The sequence below is a fragment of the Macrobrachium rosenbergii genome, chromosome 12, assembly GCF_040412425.1.
Source record: "Macrobrachium rosenbergii isolate ZJJX-2024 chromosome 12, ASM4041242v1, whole genome shotgun sequence".
Lineage (NCBI taxonomy): Eukaryota > Metazoa > Arthropoda > Malacostraca > Decapoda > Palaemonidae > Macrobrachium > Macrobrachium rosenbergii.
Window position 1 is genome coordinate 65935320 of NC_089752.1, and position 10000 is coordinate 65945319.

Consider the following 10000-nt stretch of genomic DNA (forward strand, 5'->3'; position numbering starts at 1 on the left):
GTATTCTTTGTTGGTTTTAGCTTTTAGTATATAGTGCTTCCAGGAGTTATTGGCAGTACTTGTATGATCAGTAAACACCATCCCAGACAAGGAATGCTTCTAATTCCAGAACATCTTTATGTAAAAAAAAACTAAAACCAGCAATAAATACTATCAGAAAGGTAGAATGCCTTCCCACCATCAACCTGCTGTCACACCACCTCCCCAAAAACCTACACCAGACATGTCCAAGATCCACATTCTACAAATAAGAGGTTGAGGAGGTTTACATCTTCAAGAATTGGTATCAGCCAGTCATAACTTATATCCAACAGCAATACTGCCCAGACAAACCACTCATAGAATATCCACAAAAAGAAAAGAGAAAATAGAGAGAAGAAAATAAGTATAAATCAACTAACAGATGATTATAAACAGCACATGCATAAGATGTTGATGTATATTACAGCCTCTTTTAAACTTAAGTTTGCTAGCTTGATATCACCAGAATTATCTTTCTATAATTGTCAGAAGAGTCATGTCCAGTTTTACTATCGTAGGTGAAGTTATAGGTGACTTCGTCACATATAGTGTCATGTATATTTTATTTTTTTTAAAGTAAAAGGAAAATTCTTCGCTGTATTACCCAAGTGTTGGTTAGTTAGTGTAGGATTTGATTAGTGGAGGAATTGAAGTTGATTGTTGTGAAAGTTTTTGAAAACAAATTATTTAGGTAGTGGTAATGTTACTTTTCATCACTCCTTTTATTTTTGAGGTGAAATTGATGTTCGTGATTGAAGGTTCTTATTGGGTATGCCAGTATTAAGAAATAGCATTATTAACAGCAAATTTTCTTCATGGAGGTCTAGGTACTTTTATAAAGTATGAACCACTGTTTATTATTATTTTTATTTTTATTTTTAGAGTATATGTACCATCGAAACTGATGGTAGTAGAGTATCGACACAGCACATCTTTACACTGCCATTTATGATGATTTTTGTTCCTACACAAATACAATTTAGCTTGCAAACATGAGCTGACCATTAAACTTTATGACAAGGTAATAAACTACTGTACTGATGGGTAGGGGGGGCAGACAGCCCCTCCTACCTGCCTGTCTGTACTCCATGTTACTTTCGACTGCCATCAGATGCAGTCATCTTCTTTTGACTCTGTTCCGACTCACCATTTTCCTTACATTAAAACTTTCACCTGAATATTCTTGCTTTTTTTTTTTTTTTTTCATTTTGCTGTTTGTGTGGTTTGTTAGTTCAGAATGGAACAAGCCCATGATTTATATAAGCCTTCCTCCGAGGATCCATTAAGATAGACCCACATACTTTGTGCACATTTCGCGGAAAGCATTTCTGCAACTGCGACAAGCCAATGTTCTGAGTTGAGGGAGTGGCAGTCGGAACATTGGGTGAATTACAGCCAAGAAGGTGGTGGCTAGGAAGACTTCCCATGTCATCAAAGGGCAACACTCTGCTGGTGACACATAGGGAGGTTTTTGGCACCTTCCTTCCACCAACTAAGCTGCCACCCATTGTTTGACTCCTAAGGGAACATTTCTCCTTCCCCAATTCCTACTCCCTCGACGTGGGACCACCTTGATGTGGTGAGGAGGGCTCTTGAATCCCTGGAATCTGTGCCCGGGTTTCAGTCCAAGAGTCCCTTGTATCATTACATATTACTTTGGGTTAATTTTTATGGAATGTTTTACCTTTGGTAAAATTTATTGGACCTGATAAATAGGAAAAGGTATCACAGCTGGGAAGGGGTGTATATTTGAAGCCAATAGTGGGAACTGTGGTAGGATCATCAATTAACTGATAATGTTTGGACCTGAGAGATATCAAATTGATAGCTCAAGGGCATAACTATTTTGCAGGGCTGGGCCATGGATTCTAGGGGTGACCTGGTTATGGAGATAGGACTCTTGGCATTCTGTCCACTTTTCCCATAATATGATTAGGGTGATATGATTGTATTCTTGTAAAACTCTCATTCCCAGCAAGTGGGTTTGGCTTACACATGGGCCACCCCAAATTGTGTTGTGCCATCCCCTGTGGGTTAGGGTAGGGTAGGGGGCTGACATTTGGGAGTTGGCTCCTACTGTTGCCATTGGTGGAAGAATAAACTTTATGAAAAGCTGATGATATCTTTTTAAGGTTTTCAGGTTTACTAATTTTTTTTTTATATTTGCTCTTTATGAGTTTTGGCAATAAAGAATCAAGTACCCCTGGACCCTCTGATGATACCATTTTGGCACAGATGACGATCTCTCCACTGTCCTCTGACAACCTGTGTTTGGAAAAGGCAAGGAAACCTAGCGTAATTACACTGGAACCCTATGCTTCAGCACATAGCAAAGGGAAAGTGACCAGAAATGTATGTGAAACAGGACCAGGAATATTTGACACCTCTTATGATAAGTATTTGACCTTTAATCTAGATTGTAGTTGTGACATTTTTAATGTATACAGATAGATTGTGAAGTGTTGTGGCCAAAATCCTAAGGTGTTATCTGAGGGCTGAGGCAAACTGACAGTAGAATTGACCTCAGCAAAAGAAAGTGAATAATGAAAAGCATGATTGCATCTTGGAGGAGTTGAAGTAGACTGCTTGGTACATGCTTTTAGAATAATTCCCAGAGAATGACATTTGCACCCCAATTGATGACATACTCAGAAGAGAAACTTATAGAAGAATTAAAAGGTTGAGGTGTGACTAGAATTGAAAGGATGAAGATCAGTGGAGCCCTAGATCCGCTGCCAAATTTAATTATTACATTCAATTCAACCCATTTACATAATGTAATAAAGCAGCATGGCTACATTTTAAGGTTAAGCAGTATATTCCATGACCAAAGAGGTTTTTATTGTAAAAAATATGGTCATATGTTAGAGTCTTGTAGGCAGAAGCTTCAAGGCAAGCCTGCCACATGTGTTCAGTGTAGTGAACCAGAGCATGTTGTATGTTTTAAAGAAATAAAATGTATACATTGTGGAGAAAATCATCCATCCTCTACACAAAATTGTGATGTGTACATTATGGAAAAGGAGATATACAGACCTTAAGGGTAACTGAATGCATCACATTTACAGAGGCTAAACAGAAAATTTTAAGCCAAGATGGTAGACCAGGAATATCCCTTTTAAGTATTACTGTGAACCAAAGAAGAAATACAAATGCTACCAGAAGTGCTTCTTTTGGTAATACAAAGGGAAGCAACTAGAAGTAAATGCTACCAGAAGTGCTTCTTTTGGTAATACAAAGGGAAAATTAGTGGTGACCTGTACCCCGCCTCTTTGAAGGCTGCTCCAGTAATTTCTGGCAATCCTGCGTCTTTGAAGGCTATGCTGGTAATTTCTGACACACCTGCCTCTTTGGAGGCTGTGCCAGTGATTTCTGGCACTCCTGCCTCTTCAGAGGCCATGCCAGATATGGCAGGCCCTTCTGTCTGTGGAGGCTACACCAAGGGTGCCTGGTGTGTTTGCCTGTTTGGAGGCTGTATTATCTGTACTGTAGTCCTATCTGGTCCTTGTGTCTCCTTGGAGCTTGCACCGGCTGTGACTGATGCTTCTGATGCTTCAGAGGATGCACAAATTGTATGTGACATATTCACCTCTCCTCAGGCAGTGCCTGCTTTATCTGGTGTTCCTGAACTTGATATTCCCATGACAAAGATGGCATCAAAGAGGCCCAGTATTCATAATACTGAGTTTGTACCATCTGCAGCAGGTTCCTCTGCCATGGAAACAGCGCAGTCATCAGCCTTGAAACTGAAGGCAGCCAGAAGCAGTCAGTCTCCTGTAAAAAAGCAGGAGCATGGGAGTAAAGTTAAATCACTGAAAATGGGCTCCAGTTAATATCCTCAGAATCCAAATAAAATTCATTCATATTCCCCAGTGGAACTGTCTAGGATTAAGAGTGAAATGGGAACAACTAAGGTTGCTCATATCAGAAATGTCTCCTGTATGTATGGCTTTGCAGGAGACTATGATTGGTAATAATGTGTCCAAGCCCACTTAGTATATAAAGCATATCATTCCACTTATGACTATATATATATATATATATATATATATATATATATATATATATATATATATATATATATATATATATATATATATATATATATATATATATATATATATATATATATATATATATATATATATATATATATATATATATATGTATATATGTATATATGTATATATATATATATATATATATATATATATATATATATATATATATATATATATATATATATATAATTTTTATATGTTTCCTGGTGCAGGTGGATCTTATGACTCACAATTATTACTTTACTCAAAATGGCCTTGTAAGATACCCAGGACATATAAAACACAAACAAAAAAGAAGTACACGGAGCGGAGGGCTCTTCACTAGGGAAGTGCGTGAAACACGTGGATATAAAAATAGTTATATTTGATAGCACACAAGGTCAAAAGGAAAATTAACTGAAAATACGGTAAATTACTGCCGTGGAAGTCCTCCCGAAGGGGGAGCTTAGGAATGCCAGGAACACGGACCAAGGATAATTCTGCTACAGGCGTCTTTCTGAAACGATATTTGGACCCACGTTACACATCTAATGCTGGAATTTGGGGTTGAATTACTCGGGGTGCACTGAAGGCGCCAAGGACTCCCGAGCGTTACTTGTGACTCAGAGGAAAGAAGCTGTGAACACGTGGGCCTGGCTTGAACCAAGGAATATCAGGGAACACAAAGTTATAGGCCCAGAGATTAATAAATGCAAAAGGGCTAAGTAATCGTGACTAGCAACTCGTTTTGGGTACATTACCACATTTGTAGGGCTGACGACGTCTTCTGCCGAGAACCACGTGTGGGGCGTGGACAAATGGTAGCCTCCTCTCTCAAGGTATTTCTTCAAGTCGTAGATTGGGGCGGAAAAGGGCGCCCTTGGGATGATGAAAAGGCGCACGTTTTAATGTCAGTCGCGTTTGGAAGACTTGCAATTCCCCTTGCAGTCTTCTAAGGCCACGTGGAATGGAACACGGGCACACAGGGTGGCGATGGGATCCACGTGGCGGCGGCGGAAGAGGAGGGCAGGGGCAACGGCCGCAGAGGCGTGACTGCTTGGCTTAAACTAGCGGCGTGTGTGGGGAGAGCTGTCCTGGCCCTGACCTTTTATTGCTTCTGGACAGGGGTAGGGGCGATGTCCTGACCCAGGTCGCCGACCGGATATCATAGAAAACGATTTTCTTTCCTGTACCGAAGAAAACAGTGCAAAGCCAGTTTACTGTCCCCAAACTATTATATTTTCTCTGAGCCCCTATACCCCGACCTTCAAAGGTTCAAACCAACCCAAAGCAGGGAAGGAGAAGAGTTTCCTAGCGGATTTTGGCGCTACTCTTTACAGCTCCTGGCAAGATAATATTCACACCTATAAACGGGTGCGAATATTGACAAAAGCAAAAATGAGCGAAGAAAACGTTCGACTTTATTCTATCTTTTACTTTGCTACAACCTTTACTTTACTTTATTTGTAAAACTCTGATGCCACACTAATCAATAACAAACTGAAGGTTTACTTTAGGAGCAGAGTGCAATTTAGAATATACAATAAAAGGGCAAACTTGCTTGCAAATTAATTATTGCTCAAATACTTCCTAAGTACTGTTTCTACCCATTCTTTATTCGATTTACTTTACTGGGGTAATAAAGCGCTCAAAAGAAAATAAACAAAGAACACTTCAAAATTTCAAAATAACAACAACAAAATAAAACATACAAGGCAGAATTTAAAAGGAAACAAATGTAAACCCACTGATTCCTTAATGCTATCCTGGAATTACATGCATGCTATTAGTTGTGCCTTGAAGAGGCGGCATTAGTGACAATACACTGTAGGTATTAAATAATATCCCCTTTACCAAAATTGTAATAATAGAATTCAATTCTTCTTTTCAATCGACCTCCAATTGTTCTAAGCTCGACGAGCATAACTAATATTTCCCACGAACGCTAATCTGAAGGGCAAGAACTTGACAGCTGTGAGGCAAAGAGATTATTCGCGGGTTTTAACTGCCAACTTAAATGACGCTAAATTTTTTACGTCTGCAGCTTACAACTCGGTGTAAGCTAAAAATAGACTACTCGACTTATGAATGGGAGGATAAACAAATGAAGGGGAAAATGGACAAGGATAACATTCTCCACAGGGATAATTAAAAAAAAAAAAAAAAGAAATGTAAATAAACATAAAGGAAACTACACAGAACAACAACGAAGGATATTACTTCATACTAAAGGCGGGCACCGCGGTGATGATTAAAAAGGCAACGTTAAAATTACGTGAAGGGCAGGAGTCTTGTGACTCAAGATTCGTAAAAAAAAAGAAAAGATTAAATGCAAAAGTAAATAATATACGTAGAAAATAAAGGATAACAGAGTGAGGTATTTATGATTTACTTCTTTATCTAACTTCCGTCGCCAACAGGCGACGGTCAGAGAATAACTCTCAGCCCAAGGGCGGGAAAAAAACCCAAAGGGCGCGACCCCTTCAGGAAGAGTTGACACGCCTGCCTTGTGCCAAAGGACGGGCGTGAGGGCGTGCCACTTCCCACTCTGTCTCTCTTACTGCTTCAAAATAAAATAATTAGTGCATTTTAAAAGGAGGATATCCCATATGTTAACTGCAGCTTATGGTGGTAAGTAAGAAAGTGTGGAGGGGAAGATCGATAGAGAAGGATGAGGATAGAAATTCCAAAGGAAAGGAAGAAGATATCGGAAGGCCTTGGCATCCTCTCCTGGATGAAAGGTGCCAAGCGTTCAAAGATGAAGAAGGGCCCTATGCCAGGTTTGCACAGGGGCCAGAAGAGCTCGGGGCTCCTTGTGGACTACCTGCGATCGCCCACACCCGTGGTAACTCCGCGCGAACCTCTCCTCCTTGGACCGTTGTCCTTGGCTGGGAATCGGAGGGCCCGAGGCCAAAGGGCGGCAAGGGGTGCCATCTGGGTCAGCTGCTGCGACAACTGACCCAGGAATCTTGTTCGCCATCTCGGACATTAACCGGCGTAGATCGCACTGAGTTCATCGGCCCAGGAAGGCGGGCAGAATCATGACTCGCGGAAGAATCTGCGGCGGGCGGCGAGAGGGCGGCCGGAGGGGGCGGGTCGACTTGCTTGCAGGGGTGACCAGCTCAGGCACTGACATTGGCACTGGCGCTGGTGGCGATGTGGTGGTGGTCTCTTCTGTCTGGACAGGCGGAGACTGGCACTGCTCAGTGCGCCGAAGGGGCACTGGCAGAGGAGCTGAAGGCCGAGATTCTCCTGAAGGGAGATCTGGTTGAGGGAGCTCGGCGATGTGTCGTGGCGAGGCAGGGGTGTAGAGTAGGAAGTTCTCTATTTGTATTTGTTCAATGGCATCGTTGAGGGTCGTAACCCCCACGGCCTCGAACCATTTGGCACATTGTTGCGTTCTGAGGCACGCTCGGACTTGTAGGCCCAGTCTGCCCAGGTTTGATTGGCCTCCTTCACTAGCCGGCGCAAAGCTCCTCCTCCAGCGTTCAGGGGTTATCTCGTGCGCCTTGGCAATAGTCTGGCATATGACCTCCCAATTTTCCTGCTCCTCCGGCGGGGAGGGCCCTGTAGGCAATCAGGGCCTTCCCTCCCAGGAACTTGCCCAGCACCAGGGAGAGTTCGGCGGCACTCAGGGGCAGGCCTTTAACACTGTCTCGGCGCTGTCGAGCCACCTCGGGCTCGGCCTCCGTCCACTTTGGCATACAAGCGATAGCCTGGCTGAAGGCACTCATTCCCTGGGGGCAGGTGGAGGCGAAGGACCCACTCTGTTGCAGCATTGCGAGTTCATGGGCACGCTGCTTGTCCCTTTCTTCCCTCTCTCGGCTTCTTCTCGTTTCTCCTGGGCCAGTCTTTCTGCTGCGTCTCGTTTCTCCTGGGCTAGTCTTTCTGCCTCAACGTTCCTGTCTCTCTCGTCTTCCGTCTCTCTGAGCCAGCCTCTCTGCTTCTCGTTCCTGCCGTGCGGCTTCTTCTCGTCTCTCCTGAGCCTGTCTTTCTGCTTCTACTTGTCTCTCCTGAGCCTGTCTTTCTGCCTCTCGTTCCTGCCTTGCTGCTTCTTCTTGTCTCTCCTGAGCCTGTCGTTCTGCCTGTATGGCGTCCATCCTCTCCTGTACCCAGTCTCTTAGTTCTCTCTCCCGGAAGGCCGAGTTCCTTCCCTGAGGACATAAAGAACTTGAAAATCCTCGCTCTGCTGAGACCGTGTCGACATTTTGCAGGCGGGAGAGGGCGCTAGTAACACACAGACTTAATTTCCCAGAGCTGTGGGAATCTTGGACCCTTTTCAAAGGGCGTATGATTGGTCTCCGATTTACTGACGGGCGGGCTGATTGGGGACGATGAATTTAGCAATGATTGGTCTCCCTATTTACCGATTAGAAGCGGGCTGATTAGGGACGATGAATTAGCAATGATTGGTCTCCCTATTTACCGGCGAAGCGGGCTGATTAGGGGCGATGAATTAGCGATGATTGGTCTCGATTTACCGACAAAATGGGCTGATTGGGGACGATAAGTTAGCAATTATTGGTCTCCTGATTTACCGACGAAGTGGGCTGATTGGGGACGATGAATTAGCAATGATTGTTCTCCCGGTTTACCGACGAAGCGGGCTGATTGGGGACGATGAATTAGCGATGAATGGTCTCCCGATTTACCGGCGGAGCGGGCTGATTGTTGGCGATGAATTAGCGATGATTGGTCTCCCGATTTACCGACAAAATGGGCTGATTGGGGACGATAAGTTAGCAATGATTGGTCTCGATTTACCGACAAAGCGGGCTGATTGGGGGCGATGAATTAGCGATGATTGGTCTCGATTTACCCGGCAGAGCGGGCTGATTGGGGGACGATGAATTAGCAATGATTGGTCTCGATTTACCGACAAAACGGGCTGATTTGGGACGATGAGTAGCAATGATTGGTCTCGGTTTACCGACGAAGCGGGCTGATTGGGGACGATGAATTAGCGATGATTGGTCTCGATTTACAGACGGAGGCGGGCTGATTGGGGACGAAAGAATTGGCGATGATTGGTCTCCGGTTTACCGACGAAGCGGGCTGATTGGGGGCGATGAATTTAGCAATGATTGGTCTCCCGATTTACCGACAGCGGGCTGATTGGGGACGAGTTAGCGATGATTGGTCTCGATTTACCGACAGCGGACTGATTGGGGAAAATTAGTTAGCAATGATTGGTCTCCCAAGGTAACGACAAAGCGGGCTTACTTGGGGACAAGACAGGAATGTATTGGTCTCCTGATTACCCGAAAAGCGGGCTCCCTTGGGGACTGAATGGAAAATGAATTGGTCTCACCAACGGACCGACGACACGGATTTATTGGGGACAAGAATAGAATATAAGATTGCGCCGGGAATTTCCGCTGATTGGGGAGATGAATTAATCTGATCAGCGAGAGCGCTAGTTTTAATGACTTATGGGAGAAGTGTTATTCTCAAGGGCAATTGGGTGGGTGGCCATCCCACATTCACAACAGATAGGCAACACCGCGGCCGTGGTAAAGCACAAAACAACACACAAAAAAACAGAACACAGAACATATAATGTCAGACCCCAATAATGCAAAACAATTTGGTAGAAGCGAAGCAAATCAAACAAACAAATGTTTTCTCTAACTGGGCCCATGGAATGGACGGTCAAGGCCGTCTGCGCCAAATGAATGAGCAGCGTAAAAGAACGGTTGTTGACCCTTTTTCCTAACCGTCCTGGGCGTATAATATCGCTTTCGCTCTATTTCTAAAGCGAGAGAGAGAGAGGTAAAAATCGTCAGCAATGCTAATATGACTTTCGAACCGTGGTTGGCGTCAGTCTCGCGCCTATATCTAATGATTCGTTTTGAAATCACTCGTTTCTACAGGAGGAATATCGCACTATTCCTTTAATGATTTATCACCTGTATAACCTAATTGAATGGCATGCAAGC

General features: G+C 43.6%; 1 protein-coding gene across 4 annotated transcripts in view; it reads left to right on the forward strand.

The window, feature by feature from the left end:
• LOC136843709 (uncharacterized) overlaps positions 1 to 10000 on the forward strand; it is a 323506-nt gene that overhangs the window by 137177 nt on the left and 176329 nt on the right. The window lies entirely within an intron of this gene.